General features: G+C 44.4%; 1 protein-coding gene across 1 annotated transcript in view; it reads right to left on the bottom strand.

Annotated features, from left to right (window-relative positions):
• Positions 1–17,372, bottom strand: part of LOC106606338 (F-box and leucine-rich repeat protein 16) — a 48,113-nt gene extending 30,741 nt beyond the window's left edge. The window contains exon 1 of the mRNA XM_045719669.1: positions 16,952–17,372. The gene's annotated coding sequence lies outside the window, so the exon portion shown is untranslated. The remainder of the gene's footprint in view (positions 1–16,951) is intronic.
• Between the last annotated feature and the right edge of the window lie 4,746 nt (positions 17,373–22,118).

Genomic DNA, 22,118 nt, shown 5'->3' with positions numbered 1-22,118 from the left:
ACCCCTGGTGGGGAAAAACACGCTGGTAGGCTTGACAAGACAAGACGAACAGGCAAAAGACAAAAAGAAAACACAGGTATAAATACACAGGGGATAATGGGGGAAATGGGGACACCTGGAGGGGGCTGGAGACAAGCACCAGACAGGTGAAACAGATCAGGGTGTGACACACACAGCTCTGACACACACACTTACCCCACCAGACATCCTGTACTCCTGTTTCTCTCTTGCCCCTGTTTTTCTAGTTTTTCTGGTTTTGACTAGTCTGCCTGCCCTGACCATGCCTGCCGTTCTGTACTTGTCGAACACTGCCCCGGATTACTGACCTCTGCCTGCCCTGACCCTGACCCTGCCTGCCTGCCATTCTGTACCTTACTGACCCTGCCTGCCTGCCGTTCTGTACCTTACTGACTCTGCCCTGGATTACCGACTTCTGCATTCCCCCTGTTTTGTTAATAAATATCTGTGATTCAAACTGTCTGCATCTTATCCTGAGTTCTGATAGTGTGTGAGAGAGAAAAGAGAGAGAGAACAGAGAGAGAGAAAAAGAGAGAGAGGACAGAGAGAGAGAGAGAGAGAGAGAGAGAGAAAGAGAAAAGAGAAAGAGAGAAGAGAGAGAAAAAAAGAGAGAGAGAGGGCTGTAATGGTTTGCGGTCCCTCTTGCCACTGCCATATATGCCAGGGCAACTCATCAGTGGGGGTTAGGGGACAGAAAGGAAGGGTGGAGAGAGGGATGGAGGGAAGGGATGAGAGAAGGAGAGAGAGGTTCCTCAGAGTGGATGGTCTTGGCAGTTAGTGTCTGAGAGGATTTGATCTTTTTTTTTTGAAGCATTTTGTCTGTCCACTTTCCCTCTACCAGTGCAGATGGAGAAAAGGATGAAGCGAAGGAGGGAGGGAGGGTGAGATGTAGGGATGGAGGGGAGGGAGAGAGTAGTCTGCCTTATCAGTGTTAGACCAGCTGGTGACCTGAAGCGTAGGACACTGCTGTTCAATCAAAGCCTGAAACCAGAAGTTTCTGGAGTAAGCCAAAACAAGGTTTTTCTAATCCCAAGGAGAAAGATTGATCAACTGAACAATGTGTATAGCGTTGACGCAAAGACAAGAACACAGCTTCATTGCAAATCAATTCAAACCTGCTTCTTTGGAACAGGACAAACATGTTTATTTGTATTTCTCTCTCTCAGGGGCGGTCGAGCAAGGGAGGGGTGAGAGAGAGAAAGAGAGAGGAGAGAGATCAGAGTTGTGAGTACAGAGAGACAGAGAATGAGAGAAGGAGAGAGATCAGAGTTGTGAAGTACAGAGAGAGAGAAGGAGAGAGATCAGAGTTGTGAAGTACAGAGAGAGGAGAGAGATCAGAGTTGTGAAGTACAGAGAGAGGAGAGAGATCAGAGTTGTGAAGTACAGAGCGAGAAGGAGAGAGATCAGAGTTGTGAAGTACAGAGAGAGAAGGAGAGAGATCAGAGTTGTGAAGTACAGAGGGAGAGAGAGAGAGAGAGGAGAGAGATCAGAGTTGTGAAATACAGAGAGAGAGGGAGAGAGGAGAGAGATCAGAGTTGTGAAGTACAGAGAGAGAGAAGGAGAGAGATCAGAGTTGTGAAGTACAGAGAGAGGAGAGAGATCAGAGTTGTGAAGTACAGAGAGAGGAGAGAGATCAGAGTTGTGAAGTACAGAGCGAGAAGGAGAGAGATCAGAGTTGTGAAGTACAGAGAGAGAAGGAGAGAGATCAGAGTTGTGAAGTACAGAGGGAGAGAGAGAGAGAGAGAGGAGAGAGATCAGAGTTGTGAAATACAGAGAGAGAGGGAGAGAGGAGAGAGATCAGAGTTGTGAAGTACAGAGAGACAGAGGATGAGAGAAAATGAAAAAGGGGTGCATTTCTCAGTTCTCTCCCAGCCCCTCCTCCCTCCCTCGCCATCTCCATATTTCTCCTCTGTCCCCCTTCCACCCCCTCTCCATCTCTCTCCACCCCCTCTCCATCTCTCTCCACCCCCTCTCCATCTCTCTCCACCCCCTCTCCATTTCTCTCCATCTCTCTCCACCCCCTCTCCTTCTCTCTCCACCCTCTCTCCTTCTCTCTCTTGCTTTACTAGCATGATGTAACAATGTACATATTGCCAAAGCGTACACTGGAAATTAAGTGATTAATTTACAATATTAACCCTCAAGCTACCGACATATTTGACATACATCGATTACCAACTGGGGTAATTTGGACCCCAAGAAGAAATGATTTTAGAAAAAGCTACAATTACAGAAAAAAAATCTATTTCTTTCTTATCAAAACATCATTACACAAGTAATTCATGTTATCTGAAATAGAAAATGGCCAAAGTAGACTGTTATTTTAAGAAAATTCGTTAATTTGCATATTCTGAAGAACAAAAATATAAAATTGTCCTTTATAGAATGTGCAGCTTTTTTCCACATTAGTACTAAAATCATTTGATTATAAATCAAATCAAAATGTATTGGTCCCATACACATGGTTAGCAGATGTTAATGCGAGTTTAGCGACATGCTTGTGCTTCTAGTTCCAACAGTGCAGTAATATCTAACAAGTAATCTAACAATTCCCAACAACTACCTAATACACAAAATCTAAAGGGATGAAATAAGAATATGTTCATATAAATTTATGGATGAGCGATGGCCGAGCGGCATAGGCAAGGTGCAATAGATGGTATAAAATACAGTATATACATATGATATGAGTAATGTAAGATATGTAAACATTATTAAAGTGGCATCATTTAAAGTGGCATTGTTTAAAGTGACTAGTGTTCCATTTATTGAAGTGGCCAGTGATTGGGTCTCAATGTAGGCAGCAGCTTCTCTGAGTTAGTGATGGCTGTTTAGCAGTCTGATGGCCTTCAGATAGAAGCTGTTTTTCAGTCTCTCGGTCCCCGTTTTGATGCACCTGTACTGACCTCGCCTTCTGGATGATAGCGGGGTGAACAGGCAGTGGCTTGGGTGGTTGTTGTCCTTGATGATCTTCTTGGCCTTCCTGTGACATCGGGTGCTGTAGGTGTCATGGAGGGCAGGTAGTTTGCCCCCGGTGATGTGTTGTGCAGAACACACTACCCTTTGGAGAGCCTTACGGTTGTGGGTGGAGCAGTTGCCGTACCAGGTGGTGATGCAGCCCGACAGAATGCTCTCGATTGTGTATCTGTAAAAGTTTGTCAGGGTTTTGGGTGACAAGACAAACTTCTTCAGCCTCCTGAGGTTGAAGATGCGCTGTTGCGCCTTCTTTACCACGCTGTCTGTGTGGGTGGACCATTTCAGTTTGTCTGTGATGTGTACGCCGAGGAACTTAAAATGTTCCACCTTCTCCACTGCTGTCCCTTTGATGTGGATATGGGGGGGCTCCCTCTGCTGTTTCCTGAAGTCCACGATCATCTCCTTTGTTTTGTTGACGTTGAGTGAGAGGTTGTTTTCCTGACACCACACTCCAAGTGCCCTCACCTCCTCCCTGTAGGCTGTCTCGTCATTGTTGGTCATCAAGCCCACTACTGTTGAGGGTCAGCAAAGTGGAGATGTTGTTTCCTACCTTTACCACCTGGGGGCGGCCCGTCGAAAGTCCAGAACCCAATTGCACAGGGCGGGGTTGAGACCCAAGGCCTCCAGCTTGATGATGAGCTTGAAGGGTACTATGGTGTTGAATACTGAGCTGTAGTCAATGAACAGCATTCTTACATAGGTATTCCTCTTGTACTGATGGGTTAGGGCAGTGTGCAGTGTGATTGCATCGTCTGTGGACCTGTTGGGGCGGAAAAAAACTGAAGTGGGTCTAGGGTGACAGGTAAGGTGGAGGTGATATGATCCTTGACTAGTCTCTCAAAGCACTTCATGATGACAGATGTGAGTGCTATGGGGCGATAGTCATTTTTTTTGCCTTCATTTTTCTTTGCCTTCTTGGGTAGAAGAACAATGGTGGCCATGTTGAAGCATGTGGGGACAGCAGACTGGGATAGGGAGTGATTGAATATGACCGTATACACACCAGCCAGCTGGTCTGCGTATGCTCTGAGGACGCAGCTAGGGATGCCGTCTGGGCCAGCAGTCTTGCGAGGGTTAACACGTTTAAATGTTTTACTCAAATCGGAAAGAGAGAAGGGGGGGGGCGCAGTCCTTGTTAGCGGGCCGCGACGGTGGCACTGTATTATCCTCAAAGAGGGCAAAGAAGGTGTTTAGTTTGTCTGGAAGCATGATGTTGGTGACCGTGACGTGGCTGTTATTGTTTTTGTAGTCCGTGATTTCCTGTAGACCCTGCCACATACAGTTGAAGTCGGAAGTTTACATACACTTAGGTTGGAGTCATTAAAACTTGTTTTTCAACCTCTCCACATATTTTCTTGTTAACAAACTATAGTTTTGTCAAGTCGGTTAGGAAATCTACTGTGTGCATGACACAAGTAATTTTTCCAACAATTGTTTACAGATATATTATTTCACTTATAATTCACTGTATCACAATTCCAGTTGATCAGAAATTTACATACACTAAGTTGACTATGCCTTTAAACAGCTTGGAAAATTCCAGAAAATGATGTTATGGCTTTAGAAGCTTAGAAGCTCATTTGAGTCAATTAGAGGTGTACCTGTGGATGTATTTCAAGGCCTACCTTCAAACTCAGTGCCTCTTAGCTTGACATCATGGGAAAATTAAAATAAATCAACCAAGACCTCAGAAAAAAATTGTAGACCTCCACAAGTCTGGTTCATCCTTGGGAGCAATTACCAAATGCCTGAAGGTACCACGTTCATCTGCACAAACAATAGTACGCAAGTATAAACACCATGGGACCACGCAGCCGTCATACCGCTCAGGAAGGAGAAGCGTTCTGTCTCCTAGAGATGAACGTACTTTGGTGCGAAAAGTGCAAATCAATCCCAGAACAACAGCAAAGGACCTTGTGAAGATACTAGAGGAAACAGGTACAAAAGTATCTATATCCACAATAAAACGAGTCCTATATCGACATAACCTGAAAGGCCGCTCAGCAAGGAAGAAGCCACTGCTTCAAAATCGCCATAAAAAAGCGAGACTATGGTTTGCAACTGCACATGGGGACAAAGATCGTACTTTTTGGAGAAATGTCCTCTGAAACAAAAATAGAAATGTTTGGCCATAATGACCATCGTTATGTTTGGAGGAAAATGGGGTAGGCTTGCAAGCCGGATAACACCATCCTACTGTGAAGCACGGGGGTGGCAGCATCATGTTGTGGGGATGCTTTGCTGCAGGAGGGGCTGGTACACTTCACAAAATTGATGGCATCATGAGGTAGGAAAATTATGTGGATATATTGAAGCAACATCTCAAGACATCAGTCAGGAAGTTAAAGCTTGGTCGCAAATGGATCTTCCAAATGGACAATGACCCCAAGCATACTTCCAAAGTTGTGGCGAAACGGCTTAAGGACAACGAAATCAAGGCATTGGAGTGGCCATCACAAAGCCGTGACCTCAATCCTATAGAAAATGTGTAGGCAGAACTGAAAAAGCATGTGTGAGCAAGGAGGCCTAGAAATCTGACTCAGTTACACCAGCTCTGTCAGGAGGAATGGGCCAAAATTCACCTAACTTATTGTGGGAAGCTTGTGGAAGGCTACCCAAAACGTTTGACCCAAGTTAAACAATTTAAAGGCATTGCTACCAAATACTAATTGAGTGTATGTAAACTTCTGACCCACTGGGAATGTGATGACAGAAATAAAAGCTTAAATAAATAATTCTCTCAACTATTATTCTGACACTTCACATTCTTAAAATAAAGTGCAATTTTTACTAGGATTAAATGTGTCGTGTCTTTGGGGCACCATTAAACTGAAGACATGTTTATCAAATAACTCCCTGTAATTATTATTATGCGATTAAACTGATTCATCGTTCAACTGTAATTAACTAGGAGATCGGGGCACCAAGGAAAATATTCAGATTACAAAGTTATAATTTTCCTAATATAACTTTCCTATATTATAACATTATATATTATATTATAGTATCTGACCGATTATCTTCTGGTTTAAATGGTGTATTCTTTACCTCGTCAGTCTCATTCCAAACGTCGTAAATTGTTGTTATCTGCACGTACCCTGTCTTCACTAAGTCATCCATACATCAATTGTCTTCAAATCATTTATTTACTAAACTAAGTAATTCACAGAAAGCATACAAACAGTAGTTATCGTTACTAAGAAATGGTAGAGTAATGTGCCCTAGTGGGCTAAACCGGCATGGCGGCTTGTTAAACAAACAAGGGGGTTGAGGGCAGTGGAGAAGGCACAACAGAGTTGATAAATATTAACAATTGATATGCTAATCCTTTGCACATGAACGCTCACTCATTCGGGAACAATTGCAATCAATATATATTTACGCTCAGTGTGTCTTCGGGATCCTTGTTGGAGAGTTTTTGTCCGCGTTCTCTCTCTCGGTTAGAATGGATCTTTCAAAGTGACATTCGTTCATGTCGTTATAGAATGGATGTTTCGTCGGTCTTCGCGTTCAATGACACCGAATTTCTAGCTGCAGACTAGTAATTAATATCAAAGACTTGTTATTATTCTGTCGGTATCGATAGTCTAAAAGTTTAACTACGTGGTATGGTCAAAGTTCAGTAGAGGAATGCACGGTCAAACCTTGGCTCTCTCTTCTAAGGTAAGCTGGTCTAAAGAAAGAAATTCTGGGTGGGGGTTTATACTGAACATAGAAAAGGCTGTCACATGACGCCTTGTCCTGTCTGTGTCCCTGGGGGCGTGCCGATGACTGAGTTAAGTTTTGTACAGAAATACAATTCTCTCACATTAACATCAGTACATAGCATCTCAAAATATTCCAAATAGCTTTAATCTTATTAAATCATTTTATACAACCATTAGATGTAAGTCTCATCGCTGAGGCTAGTATATAAACCTTAGTATGGTAATATGGCCATATTGTCTCTAATGAGCCTCACACAATTGTACCAAGCGGACCAGTTCGTAGCTGGATTCTTCACCGATCTTTTATACCTTCTCCAGAACATAAATGTCGTTCGGTTCTCCAATTCTGTGAGGTGGAAGAATCCTTTGTTCTCTCCATGAAAACACTCTGTCTCTTTATACTGGGGCCATGAGGCAGGACATTCTCCTTTGGAATTTTACGACCCCTTCACACAGCCTTGTGTCAGAAGTATAGAGGTCGGGGGATGGTGCATAGAAAACCCAGAGGGCAACGTCATGACAAATGTCAGGAATTGTGAAAAGCTGAGTTTAAATGTATTTGGCTAAGGTGTATGTAAACTTCCGACTTCAACTGTACGTCTCGTGTCTTAGCCGTTGAATTGCGAATCCACTTTGTCCCTGTACCGGCTGTTTCACTTGTTTGATTACCTTGTGGAGGGAATAACTACACTGTTTATATTCAGCCATATTCCCAGACCTCTTTCCCTGTTTAAATGCGTTGGATCGCGCTTTCAGTTTTGTGCGAATGCAGCCATCCATCCATGGTTTCTGGTTAGGGTAGGTTTTAATAGTCACAGTGGGTACAACATCTACAATGCACTTCTTTATAAACTCACTCACCGAGTCAGCATATAGATCGATGTTGTTATCTGAGGCTGACCGGAACATATCCCAGTCCGCGTGATCAAGACAATCTTGAAGCGTGGATTCTGATTGGTCAGACCAGCGTTGAATGGTTCTAGTCACTGGTAAATCCTGTTTGAGTTTCTGCCTATAAGACGGTAGGAGCAAGATGGCGTCGTGGTCGGATTTGCCGAAGGGAGGGCGGGGGAGGGCTTTGTACGCATCGTGGAAGTTAAGAGTAGCAGTGATTGAGTGTATTACCCCCGCGTGTAGTACAATCAATATGCTGATAGAATATAGGTAGCCTTGTTCTCAAATTTGCTTTGTTAAAATCCCCAGCTACAATAAATGCAGCCTCAGGATATATGGTTTCCAGTTTATATTGAGTCCAGTGAAGTTCCATGAGGGCCATCTTGGTGTCTGCTTGAGGGGGAATGTACACAGCTGTGAAGATAAATGACGATAATTCTCTTGGGAGGTAATATGGCCGGCATTGGATTGTAAGGAATTCTAGGTCGGGTGAGAAGAAGGATTTGAGTTCCTGTATGTTGTTATGATTACACCATGAGTCGTTAATCATGAAGCATACAACCCTGCCCTTCCTCTTCCCAGAGAGGTGTTTATCTCTGACAGCGCGATGCATTGAGAAGCCCGGTGGCTGAACCGATTCCGACAACATATCCCGAGAGAGCCATGTTTCCGTGAAACAGAGAATGCTATAATCGCTGATGTCTCTCTGGAAGGCAACCCTTGCTCAAATTTTGTCTACCTAGTTGTCAAGAGACTGGACATTGGCGAGTAGTATACTCGGGAGCGGTGGGCGATGTGCACATCAACGTAGCCTGACCAGGAGGCCGCTGCGTCTGCCCCTTCTGCGGCACCGTAGTTTTGGGTCGGCTACTGGAATTTGATCCATTGTCCTGGGTGGTAGTCCAAACAGAGTATGCGCTTTTGGAAAGTCGTATTTCTGGTCGTAATGTTGGTAAATTTGACGTCGCTCTTATATCCAATAGTTCTTCCCGGCTGTATGTAATAAGACTTAAGATTTCTTGGGGTAACAGTGTAAGAAATAATACATACAACAACCAAATAGTGCATAGTTTCCTAAGGACTCGAAGTGAAGGGCGGGGGTGATATAGTATAGTATCATTTCGTTTTTCAAAATGTTCTAAATTCTGAAAATATTAATTTAGTCATTTATGTTGTAAAAACTACTGCCATTTAAAGTGGCAGTACACCAACATTTGAAATATACTTAAATGTATTGATAAAAAATGCATTCAATTCACATCAAGAAAGTGATCCTAAGAGACAGCGACCAAAAATACGGCTTAGTTTTCTTTATTTAGAAGACAGCATTAGCATCACTGTTGAGAGTGGTAGGGGCTTTGGCAGCATGGTTTTAAATGTCAAAATCCTTTAAACCAATGGTAAAGCACCCAAAACACCTTAACAAGTTGCACATAAAGAATATTGGAGAATGTTATAGGAATTATGGTATTTTTAATATACTATTTTCAGTAGAATACGATTTTTTCCAAGAATACACACCAATAGAGCACTATGTGTACATTCAGAGGGCAGCTGCTCTACCAAGTATTTATACCACTGACAGACTTTATGAGCAGCTGGTTTCAGTACTACAGCTCTACCAAGTATTTATACCACTGACAGACTTTATGAGCAGCTGGTTTCAGTACTACAGCTCTACCAAGTATTTATACCACTGACAGACTTTATGAGCTGCTGGTTTCAGTACTACAGCTCTACCAAGTATTTATACCACTGACAGGCTTTATGAGCAGCTGGTTTCAGTACTACAGCTCTACCAAGTATTTATACCACTGACAGACTTTATGAGCTGCTGGTTTCAGTACTACAGCTCTACCAAGTATTTATACCACTGACAGACTTTATGAGCAGCTGGTTTCAGTACTACAGCTCTACCAAGTATTTATACCACTGACAGACTTTATGAACAGCTGGTTTCAGTACTACAGCTCTACCAAGTATTTATACCACTGACAGACTTCATGAGCAGCTGGTTTCAGTACTACAGCTCTACCAAGTATTTATACCACTGACAGACTTTATGAGCTGCTGGTTTCTGTACTACAGCTCTACCAAGTATTTATACCACTGACAGGCTTTATGAGCTGCTGGTTTCTGTACTACAGCTCTACCAAGTATTTATACCACTGACAGACTTTATGAGCTGTTTTGACTGCAGCTAAGCCTATACAGTGGGATCCTAAATTACTGACACCATTGATAAAGATGAGCAATAATGAATGTATATAATAAATAATTCAAATAGTGAGGTATATTGTATACAAGAAAATTGAGGAAATATTATTTTATACTAATGCTATTGCTCATTTTTTTTAATTAAAAAGGTAGGGGTCAAAATTATTGACACCCCTAAAGAGTCTTACAAGTAGAGTAGTCAAAAGTTTAGTATTTGGTCCCATATTTCCTAGCACGCAATGACTCTCTCTCCCCACCACTGTGACTATTATTACTTGACCCTGCTGGTCATCTATGAACGTTTGAACATCTTGGCCATGTTCATTTATAATCTCCACCCGGCACAGCCGGAAGAGGACTGGCCACCCCTCATAGCCTGGTTCGTCTCTAGGTTTCTTCCTAGGTTTCTGACTTTCTAGGGAGTTTTTCCTAGCCACCGTGCTTCTACACCTGCATTGCTTGCTGTTTGGGGTTTTAGGCTGGGTTTCTGTACAGCACTTTGTGACATCGGCTGATGTAAAAAGGGATTTATAAATACATTTGATTGATTGATTTGATCATCAAACTTGTGACTCCACAAACTTGTTGGATGCATAACGTACTGCGTCATTTTGGAGTCACTTTTATTTCTATTGGGCACAAAATAATCTGTGTGTTAGTAGAACAGGTTTGTGAACTCAGCCCCAGGACCAGCTGGATGAGGGGACTATTTTCTTTGCTCAGCTCTTGGCATTGCAGGGCTTGGTAATGATATGAGAGGGGGTCACTGTATTTTAAATGTTTCCAAAACTTAATTGCTCTTTTTTTAGTTTTTATTATTAGTGGATATTGTCCCAGTTCTGCCCTGCATGCACTGCCTGTAGTTTTATATCTCTCTCCACACTAGCCCCTCTCTCTCTCCCCCCACAAGCCCCCTTTCTCTCCCCCCACAAGCCCCCTCTCTCTCTCTCTCTTCCCATAAGCCCCTCTCTCTGTCCCTCTTCCCTCTTCCCTCCCCTCTCTCTGTCTCTCTTCCCTCCCCCTATCTCTCTCTTTCTCTCCGCCAGCCCCTCTCTCTGTCCCTCTTCCCTCCCCTCTCTCGCTCTCTATTTCTCTCCCTGCCAGCCCCTCTCTCTGTTTCTCTCCCCACCAGCCCCCCTCTCTGTCCCTCTTCTCTCCCCCTCTCTCTGTCCCTCTTCCCTCCCCTCTCTCTACCTCTCTCTTTCTCTCCCCACCAGCCCCTCTCTCCCCACCAGCCCCTCTCTCCCCAACAGCCCCTCTCTGTCCCCCTTTCCTCCCGCTCTCTCGATCTCTCTCAATTCAATTCAATTTCAATTCAAGGGGCTTTATTGGCATGGGAAACAGATGTTAACATTGTCAAAGCAAGTGAAATAGATAATAAACAAAAGTGAGAAAAAAAACAATAGTGGTGTCAAAAATAAACAATCCCCTCCTCTCTCCCTCTCCATCTCTTTCATTAGCTTAGTTGTTTAGAGCATGCTAATCAGCTCTTTCATTAGCTTAGTTGTTTAGAGCATGCTGATCATCTCTTTCATTAGCTTAGTTGTTTAGAGCATGCTGATCAGCTCTTTCATTAGCTTAGTTGTTTAGAGCATGCTGATCATCTCTTTCATTAGCTTAATTGTTTAGAGCATGCTAATCATCTCTTTCATTAGCTTAGTTGTTTAGAGCATGCTAATCATCTCTTTCATTAGCTTAGTTGTTTAGAGCATGCTAATCAGCTCTTTCATTAGCTTAGTTGTTTAGAGCATGCTGATCATCTCTTTCATTAGCTTAGTTGTTTAGAGCATGCTAATCATCTCTTTCATTAGCTTAGTTGTTTAGAGCATGCTAATCAGCTCTTTCATTAGCTTAGTTGTTTAGAGCATGCTGATCATCTCTTTCATTAGCTTAGTTGTTTAGAGCATGCTAATCATCTCTTTCATTAGCTTAGTTGTTTAGAGCATGCTAATCAGCTCTTTCATTAGCTTAGTTGTTTAGAGCATGCTGATCATCTCTTTCATTAGCTTAGTTGTTTAGAGCATGCTGATCATCTCTTTCATTAGCTTAGTTGTTTAGAGCATGCTGATCATCTCTTTCATTAGCTTAGTTGTTTAGAGCATGCTAATCATCTCTTTCATTAGCTTAGTTGTTTAGAGCATGCTGATCATCTCTTTCATTAGCTTAGTTGTTTAGAGCATGCTAATCATCTCTTTCATTAGCTTAGTTGTTTAGAGCATGCTAATAATCTCTTTCATTAGCTTAGTTGTTTAGAGCATGCTAATCATCTCTTTCATTAGCTTAGTTGTTTAGAGCATGCTGATCATCTCTTTCATTAGCTTAGTTGTTTAGAGCATGCTAATCATCTCTTTCATTAGCTTAGTTGTTTAGAGCATGCTGATCATCTCTTTCATTAGCTTAGATATTTAGAGCATGCTGATCATCTCTTTCATTAGCTTAGTTGTTTAGAGCATGCTGATCATCTCTTTCATTAGCTTAGTTGTTTAGAGCATGCTAATCATCTCTTTCATTAGCTTAGTTGTTTAGAGCATGCTGATCATCTCTTTCATTAGCTTAGTTGTTTAGAGCATGCTAATCATCTCTTTCATTAGCTTAGTTGTTTAGAGCATGCTAATCATCTCTTTCATTAGCTTAGTTGTTTAGAGCATGCTGATCAGCTCTTTCATTAGCTTAGTTGTTTAGAGCATGCTAATCATCTCTTTCATTAGCTTAGTTGTTTAGAGCATGCTAATCATCTCTTTCATTAGCTTAGATATTTAGAGCATGCTGATCATCTCTTTCATTAGCTTAGTTGTTTAGAGCATGCTAATCATCTCTTTCATTAGCTTAGTTGTTTAGAGCATGCTGATCATCTCTTTCATTAGCTTAGATATTTAGAGCATGCTGATCAGCTCTTTCATTAGCTTAGTTGTTTAGAGCATGCTGATCATCTCTTTCATTAGCTTAGATATTTAGAGCATGCTGATCAGCTCTTTCATTAGCTTAGTTGTTTAGAGCATGCTAATCAGCTCTTTCAGTCTCCTGAAAGCTCTCTGGACTAAGAAGGTATTTTCCTGTGTTTAGGCTGCTAAACACACCCGGGTTAGACAGGGATACAGAGGAGGGTAGGGGAGAGGAGGGGAGAGGGAAGGATGGGAGAGCAGTTAGAGAGGAGAGGGAAGATGTGTCCTCCAGCTGTCCATCTCTCTAGGGATCAAGCAGGAAGTACTGTATATAGCCCTATTGCATCTTGGTAGATGGAGTTCTTCTGCACTGTACTCTACAGATAATACAGCTTCATAAGGGTAGACTCCTGTCTTCTGGAATGATATGCACATTACAATTATTTATAATATACAGTATGTGTTGTGTGTTGGGCTATTGGGAACTGGTGATGTACTTGTACATGTCTGGGTGGTGGTGTTGGGCTATTGGGAACTGGTGATGTACTTGTACATGTCTGGGTGGTGGTGTTGGGCTATTGGGAACTGGTGATGTACTTGTACATGTCTGGGTGAGGGTGTTTGGCTATTGGGAACTGGTGATGTACTTGTACATGTCTGGGTGGTGGTGTTGGGCTATTGGGAACTGGTGATGTACTTGTACATGTCTGGGTGGTGGTGTTGGGCTATTGGGAACTGGTGATGTACTTGTACATGTCTGGGTGAGGGTGTTTGGCTATTGGGAACTGGTGATGTACTTGTACATGTCTGGGTGAGGGTGTTTGGCTATTGGGAACTGGTGATGTACTTGTACATGTCTGGGTGGTGGTGTTGGGCTATTGGGAACTGGTGATGTACTTGTACATGTCTGGGTGGTGGTGTTGGGCTATTGGGAACTGGTGATGTACTTGTTAATGTCTGGGTGGTGGTGTTGGGCTATTGGGAACTGGTGATGTACTTGTTAATGTCTGGGTGGTGGTGTTGGGCTATTGGGAACTGGTGATGTACTTGTTAATGTCTGGGTGGTGGTGTTGGGCTATTGGGAACTGGTGATGTACTTGTTAATGTCTGGGTGGTGGTGTTGGGCTATTGGGAACTGGTGATGTACTTGTTAATGTCTGGGTGGTGGTGTTGGGCTATTGGGAACTGGTGATGTACTTGTACATGTCTGGGTGGTGGTGTTGGGCTATTGGGAACTGGTGATGTACTTGTTAATGTCTGGGTGGTGGTGTTGGGCTATTGGGAACTGGTGATGTACTTGTACATGTCTGGGTGGTGGTGTTGGGCTATTGGGAACTGGTGATGTACTTGTACATGTCTGGGTGGTGGTGTTGGGCTATTGGGAACTGGTGATGTACTTGTTAATGTCTGGGTGGTGGTGTTGGGCTATTGGGAACTGGTGATGTACTTGTAAATGTCTGGGTGGTGGTGTTGGGCTATTGGGAACTGGTGATGTACTTGTACATGTCTGGGTGGTGGTGTTGGGCTATTGGGAACTGGTGATGTACTTGTTAATGTCTGGGTGGTGGTGTTGGGCTATTGGGAACTGGTGATGTACTTGTACATGTCTGGGTGGTGGTGTTGGGCTATTGGGAACTGGTGATGTACTTGTACATGTCTGGGTGGTGGTGTTGGGCTATTGGGAACTGGTGATGTACTTGTTAATGTCTGGGTGGTGGTGTTGGGCTATTGGGAACTGGTGATGTACTTGTTAATGTCTGGGTGGTGGTGTTGGGCTATTGGGAACTGGTGATGTACTTGTTAATGTCTGGGTGGTGGTGTTGGGCTATTGGGAACTGGTGATGTACTTGTTAATGTCTGGGTGGTGGTGTTGGGCTATTGGGAACTGGTGATGTACTTGTTAATGTCTGGGTGGTGGTGTTGGGCTATTGGGAACTGGTGATGTACTTGTACATGTCTGGGTGGTGGTGTTGGGCTATTGGGAACTGGTGATGTACTTGTACATGTCTGGGTGGTGGTGTTGGGCTATTGGGAACTGGTGATGTACTTGTACATGTCTGGGTGAGGGTGTTTGGCTATTGGGAACTGGTGATGTACTTGTACATGTCTGGGTGGTGGTGTTGGGCTATTGGGAACTGGTGATGTACTTGTACATGTCTGGGTGGTGGTGTTGGGCTATTGGGAACTGGTGATGTACTTGTACATGTCTGGGTGAGGGTGTTTGGGCTATTGGGAACTGGTGATGTACTTGTACATGTCTGGGTGGGGGTGTTTGGCTATTGGGAACTGGTGATGTACTTGTACATGTCTGGGTGGTGGTGTTGGGCTATTGGGAACTGGTGATGTACTTGTACATGTCTGGGTGGTGGTGTTGGGCTATTGGGAACTGGTGATGTACTTGTACATGTCTGGGTGGTGGTGTTGGGCTATTGGGAACTGGTGATGTACTTGTTAATGTCTGGGTGGTGGTGTTGGGCTATTGGGAACTGGTGATGTACTTGTACATGTCTGGGTGGTGGTGTTGGGCTATTGGGAACTGGTGATGTACTTGTACATGTCTGGGTGGTGGTGTTGGGCTATTGGGAACTGGTGATGTACTTGTTAATGTCTGGGTGGTGGTGTTGGGCTATTGGGAACTGGTGATGTACTTGTTAATGTCTGGGTGGTGGTGTTGGGCTATTGGGAACTGGTGATGTACTTGTTAATGTCTGGGTGGTGGTGTTGGGCTATTGGGAACTGGTGATGTACTTGTAAATGTCTGGGTGGTGGTGTTGGGCTATTGGGAACTGGTGATGTACTTGTTAATGTCTGGGTGGTGGTGTTGAGCTATTGGGAACTGGTGATGTACTTGTAAATGTCTGTGGTGAGGGTGTTGGGCTATTGGGAACTGGTGATGTACTTGTTAATGTCTGGGTGGTGGTGTTGGGCTATTGGGAACTGGTGATGTACTTGTAAATGTCTGGGTGGTGGTGTTGGGCTATTGGGAACTGGTGATGTACTTGTAAATGTCTGTGGTGATGGTGTTGGGCTATTGGGAACTGGTGATGTACTTGTTAATGTCTGGGTGGTGGTGTTGGGCTATTGGGAACTGGTGATGTACTTGTTAATGTCTGGGTGGTGGTGTTGGGCTATTGGGAACTGGTGATGTACTTGTTAATGTCTGGGTGGTGGTGTTGGGCTATTGGGAACTGGTGATGTACTTGTTAATGTCTGTGGTGAGGGTGTTGGGCTATTGGGAACTGGTGATGTACTTGTAAATGTCTGTGGTGGTGGTGTTGGGCTATTGGGAACTGGTGATGTACTTGTTAATGTCTGTGGTGATGGTGTTGGTTTTTTGGTGTGGAATGTATACGCTTGTGGGAAAGAATTTCCTCCCGTGAAGACAATCAACTCTATTCTATTCTATTCTATTCAATTACATTCTATGTCCAGTTCATCATGTAGAATCAAACGTTTATCCTATAGCAGAAACAGTTCCTCCTATGCTGTAGCTATGTTGTAATACCATTAGGCTAAACTGATTTAGGCCTATGCTTTGCTATGCTGCACTGATAATAGCCTAATAAACTATGCTGTAACACGGTTACATAGCCTACTGTTATATGCCTATGTTACAGGGGAGGGGACTGGTGTGGCCTCTGACTGGTAGCCTAATACATGGAGATAGTCAGAATAGCCTAACTAATCTCCATTACACAATTATACTGTATAGAATAGATAAGGCTGCACAATTTACAGAATAGGCCTATAAGCGCGTTTACGTCATAGGCGTGGGAAAGGTTGGCGTCATATGTTTGCGGTCGCGTTCCTATTTTCCCAGCCCGCTGCTGCGGCTCGCACTGTGCTGCGTACCGAGGCAAGACAAAGACTCGCGATATCATCTACACATACAGCGATAACAGGAATGCAATGATACTTTCTGTGTTTTCATAATCACTTCTATCGATGGTATATCTTTCAATCCCGTTACCAATCATAATCGATAAATAGCCTAGGCTATCTCTGTGCGGATGAGCAATGAACGGTTATCCATCGAGCCGATCGCAGGCTAGATCCAACTCCTCTGTCGCTGGATGATTTCAACGAGGACAGGGTGGTGTTGCTGAATGGTTACATGGTGATCCGTGATCGATAATGTAGCCTATGTAATATCAGGTTGAGAGGGCTGATCACAATGTATCAGTTCAGCTCATCAGCATCAGTCCTTCGGTGAGAATAAGAAGAATCAAACCGCTGAATGCTCTGCGCATCCCTTACCTCTCATACGCTGCTCACTCGGTCATTACTCCATGATCGGCGAAATGTCCCGGTTTACTCTGGTCACGTTTCCCTCAACGTTACAGCTCGCACGAGAAGAAATAAATCTATAACCCTAGAAACGGGAGCAGCAGCAGCCCTTCCCGTTACCGGCTGTGCCTGGTGGAGGCAAGAGGGACACCCTCCGGTACTGATGCCATCGACGCGTCAATCCGATCCTTAAATACGGAGACGGATAAAAACAACGCGTATGTTACACAAAATAGATGTTTTACCCTCAAAATCCGTTAACGCTCAAATAAGGGGCATCCGATACCTCTTCATTCAATATTCGTCCACTGTCACACAAAGCGTGATTTTCCTCTCTCGCTCTCTCTCGATTGCTCGCTCTGTCTCGCTCTCTCCTCCTTTCTCCTCTTCTCTCCTATTGGCCGCCCTCTCACGTGTGTGTCGTGAACAACATTAGCCTGATCAACAGTTGTGGAATCGGCGATTCACCTTCAAAATAAAAGATCCTATTGAAACTGATGCAGATTAAAATATTGGAATCATGCCACAATTGCTCGAGATCACGCAAAACAAGGTTGGAGTTTTGTTACATAAATAAAAATACATACAATAATTAGTCAATTTGACAAGAACAAAAAATCAGTTGAAATCGCATTGTGGATGTATAGACTTCGGGATTGCATTAGGGCATAGTTATATTACAATGTACAGCCTTACTTATGGATCTGGGGTCCATGAAACGGTCTATCAGCCTACTCAGTGACACCCACAGAACACACCTGCAATGAGTTGTCATTGTCTTATCGCAGGACATGAACTGTGGCAAATCACCTTCCCAGTCAGTCTATTGTGCGTATTGAACATTCATATTGCCATGTACAGCCTTTATGTACCTTTATTTAGTCAGGGAGTCACCAGTGAAACCAGTGACTCTTTTACAAGGGAGCCCTGCATGTACAATTTCATGAAATAGATTAAAAAATAAAATATTAAACGACTAAAATGCAGCACAACATATACGACGTAGACAGACATTAATACACACGATATACACAAAACACAGTCAACTAAAACAAAACACATTCTTCATTATAAAAATCCTATGAAAAACAGCATCCAAGGGGTTTAAATAGAGGCAGCTTTGATAAATAGTATCACTGTAAATCAAGAACAGGTAGAAAGGTTAACTGCACAATCAGCTTCCTGCTGACTAGAGAGATAAAAGTTCTGTTTCTGTAAAAAAGACAAAATAAAGCTCACTTTAAATCTTAGTTTCTCAACAAGCTCATTTGTATGTTTTTTTTAAACGCAGTACATAATCTGTTTTCTATACTTTTGGAATATTTCTTAGTTATAATGTTAGATTTTAGATATGGGTTACTGAGCCAGAAATCAGGGTGGCAGCACACTTGAGCAGACCCGGCTCCAATTGGTCAGCCCTTGTGGATTTCTGGGTATCTACTGTATATTAAGGAAGGGCTTCTTTTTGACAGTTTTCCAGAATTTAGCCGGGATTCCATTAGAATCAGAACGAGTGGTTACATAATAATCAGATTTAGCCTTTTTGATCGTTCCCCAGTTGCCTAAAAGCCTGTGTTCCTGGCCTTGTCCCAGGAAACATTTCCCTTATGAAGGACTTTGGGGCGGCAGGTAGCCTAGTTGTTAGAGTGTTGGGATTGTAACCGAAAGGTTGCAAGATCAAATCCCTGAGCTGATAAGGTAAAAATCTGTTGTTCTGCCCCTGAACAAGGCAGTTAACCCACTGTTCCTAGGCTGTCATTGAAAATAAGAATTTGTTCTTAACTGACTTGCCTAGTTAAATAAAGGTATAATAATAAATCAGGAGTGGACCAGGCATTCCATCTACCTTAACTCTCACTTTTTCCCTCCTCTCACTCTAACTTTGAATGGAGAATGATTATCTACAATGGTATTAAATACATTTAAAAAGCTCAAAGTTAAATCAGGTCCAGGGATAGCTGAGATACAATCAGTCACCAAAATAAAAATCACGTGAAAAAGCCATCTTTGGGTTCATCCTTGGGAGCAATTTCCAAACGCCTGAAGGTACCACGTTCATCTGTACAAACAATAGTATGCAAGTATAAACACCATGGGACCACGCAGCCGTCGTACTGCTCAGGAAGGAGACGCGTTCTGTCTCCTAGAGATGAATGTACTTTGGTGCGAAAAGTGCAAATCAATCCCAGAACAACAGCATAGGACCTTGTGAAGATGCTGGAGGAAACAGGTACAAAAGTATCTATATCCACAGTAAAACTAGTCCTATATCGACATAACCTGAAAGACCGCTCAGCAAGGAAGAAACCACTGCTTTAAAATCGCCATAAAAAAAGCCAGACTACGGTTTGCAACTGCACATGGGGACAAAGATCGTACTTTTTGAAGAAATGTCCTCTGAAACAAAAATAGAACTGTTTGGCCATAATTACCATCGTTATGTTTGGAGGAAAAAGGGGAGGCTTGCAAGCCGGATAACACCATCCCAACTGTGAAGCACGGGGGTGGCAGCGTCATGTTGTGGGGGTGCTTTGCTGCAGGAGGGGAAAGAGAGAGAGGGAGTGAGAGAAGTAAGAGAGAGCGAAAGAGATAGAGCAGAAAGAGAGAGACTTCTATTTATAGAACTGTGCCGTCTGTTCAGCCACGCTCCCGCCCCCAGCACACACACACACACACACAGACAGACAGACAGACAGACAGACAGACAGACAGACAGACAGACAGACAGACAGACAGACAGACAGACAGACAGACAGACAAACACTACTGCCCCCCAACACAACTAACAGAGAAATTCTATCTTTCTCTCAGAGCATTGACACCGCCCCCTCATTAATGATGTATGGCATTAATGAGACTCTAGTTCGGGTTCCCAAGTAGCGTAGTGGTCTAAGGCACTGTATCTCTGTGCTAGAGGTGTCACTACAGACCCTGGTTCGATTCCAGGTTGTATCACAACCGGCTGTGATTGGGAGTCCCATAGGGCGGTGCACAATTGGCCAAGCGTCGTCCTGGGTAGGCCGTTGTTGTAAATAAGAATTTGTTCTTAACTGACTTTCCTAGTCTCTTTCTCTCTCTCTCTCTGACTCTCTCTCTCTCTCCCTCTCCGTCTCTCTCTCAATTCATTTTAAATTTAAGGGGTTTTATCGGGATAGAAACATTTGTTTACATTGTCAAAGCAATTGAAATAGATATTAAACAAAAGTGAAATAAACAATAACATTTTTTACAGTAAACATTTCACTCACAAAAGGGGACGGGGGGGAGGGAGGGAGGGGACGGGGAGGGGACGGGGGAGAAGGAGGACAGGGGAGGGAGGGGATGGGGAGGGAGGGGACGGGGAGGGAGGGGACGGGGAAGGGAGGGGACGGGGGGGAGGGGACGGGGGGCAGAGGACGGGGAGGGAGGGAGAGGACGGGGAGGGAGGGGACGGGGAGGGAGGGGATGGGTGAGGGAGGGGACGGGGAGGGAGGGGATGGGTGAGGGAGGGGACGGGGAGGGAGGGGACGGGGGGAGAGGGGACGGGGGGAGAGGGGACGGGGAGGGAGGGGACGGGAGGGGACGGGGGGGGAAGGGACGGGGGGGAGAGGACGGGGAGGGAGGGAGAGGGGAGGGAGAGGATGGGGAGGGGACGGGGAGGGAGAGGACGGGGAGGGAGGGGATTGGTGAGGGAGGGGACTGGGGGGGAGGGAGGGGACGGGGAGGGAGGGAGGGAGGGGACGGGGGAGGGAGGGGACGGGTGAGGGAGGGGACGGGGAAGGGAGGGCACGGGGGAGGGAGGGGACGGGGAGGGAGGGGACGGGGAGGGAGGGGACGGGGAGAGAGGGGACGGGGGGGAGAGGACGGGGGAGGGAGAGGGGAGGGAGAGGATGGGGAGGGAGGGGACGGGGAGGGAGAGGATGGGGAGGGAGGCAGAGGATGGGGAGGGAGGGGACGGGGGAGGGAGAGGATGGGGAGGGAGGGGACGGGGGAGAGAGTGGACGGGGAGGGAGGGGATGGGGAGGGAGGGGACGGGGGAGAGGGAGAGGACGGGGGAGGAAGTACCATTCTGTGGCTGTCACCATGTTCATGACAGGCATCATTCATGGGACACAAAAAGAGAAACAAGAGTTCCCTCACAGTCAGCCCCAGAACAACACACACACACACACACACACACACACACACACACACACACACACACACACACACACACACACACACACACACGCACACACACACACAAGAACAGTCTTGTATAATAAGTCATGTTGATAACTAGTTATTTATCACTTTAAATTTGACCACAAATCATCATTATGAGCACTTTTCAATCATGCTCCCCCCCCCACACACACACACACGATAAAACGGGACACACTGCAGTGAGGATGACTCAGCCTCCACCGTAACCATGGAAACCAGCACTTCTGCAATCAGTCTCTTGGTAACTGAGCGGTTGCCAAGTAACAACGTGTGCGTGTTTGTGTGTGTATGTTTGAGTGTGTGTTGTATTAGTTTGTATGTAATGAATGTGATGTCACACACACACACACACACACACACACACACACACACACACACGCTTATGAACCACATTCAAAGATTCGTATCTACTTACACGTTAAGGTACACATTTGTGTCACAAAGTGATGAAACCGTGACGCGGTGGAAAGAAGCGGTGATATTTGGTATAAATGCTCTATGGAATGTATGCATTGATATTAGAAGCCCAACATTAGGGCATGGCACCCATGTTTCTTTTTACATAATCCAAAATGGCCACCAATACTGAATCCGATTTAGGATATTCTGTTGATTTTTTGTTGGCAAATATATATATTTTTTAATCTTGTGCATTTGTTAAATAGTGGACCAGTCTTCAACAATATACCACCGGCTCTGGCAACCCACATTACGCACACCTGGCAACCCACATTATGTACACCTGGCAACCCACATTACGCACACCTGGCAAACCACATTACGCACACATGGCAACCCACATTACGTACACCTGGCAACCCACATTACGCACACCTGGCAACCCATATTATGTACACCTGGTAACCCACATTACGCACATCTGGCAACCCACATTACGCACATCTGACAACCCACATTACGCACACCTGGCAACTCACATTACACACACCTG

Source organism: Salmo salar, chromosome ssa06 (genome assembly GCF_905237065.1).
Source record: "Salmo salar chromosome ssa06, Ssal_v3.1, whole genome shotgun sequence".
NCBI classification, from domain to species: domain Eukaryota; kingdom Metazoa; phylum Chordata; class Actinopteri; order Salmoniformes; family Salmonidae; genus Salmo; species Salmo salar.
The sequence above is the reverse complement of the archived record's forward strand: the minus strand, read 5'-3'. Positions and strand labels throughout refer to the sequence as shown.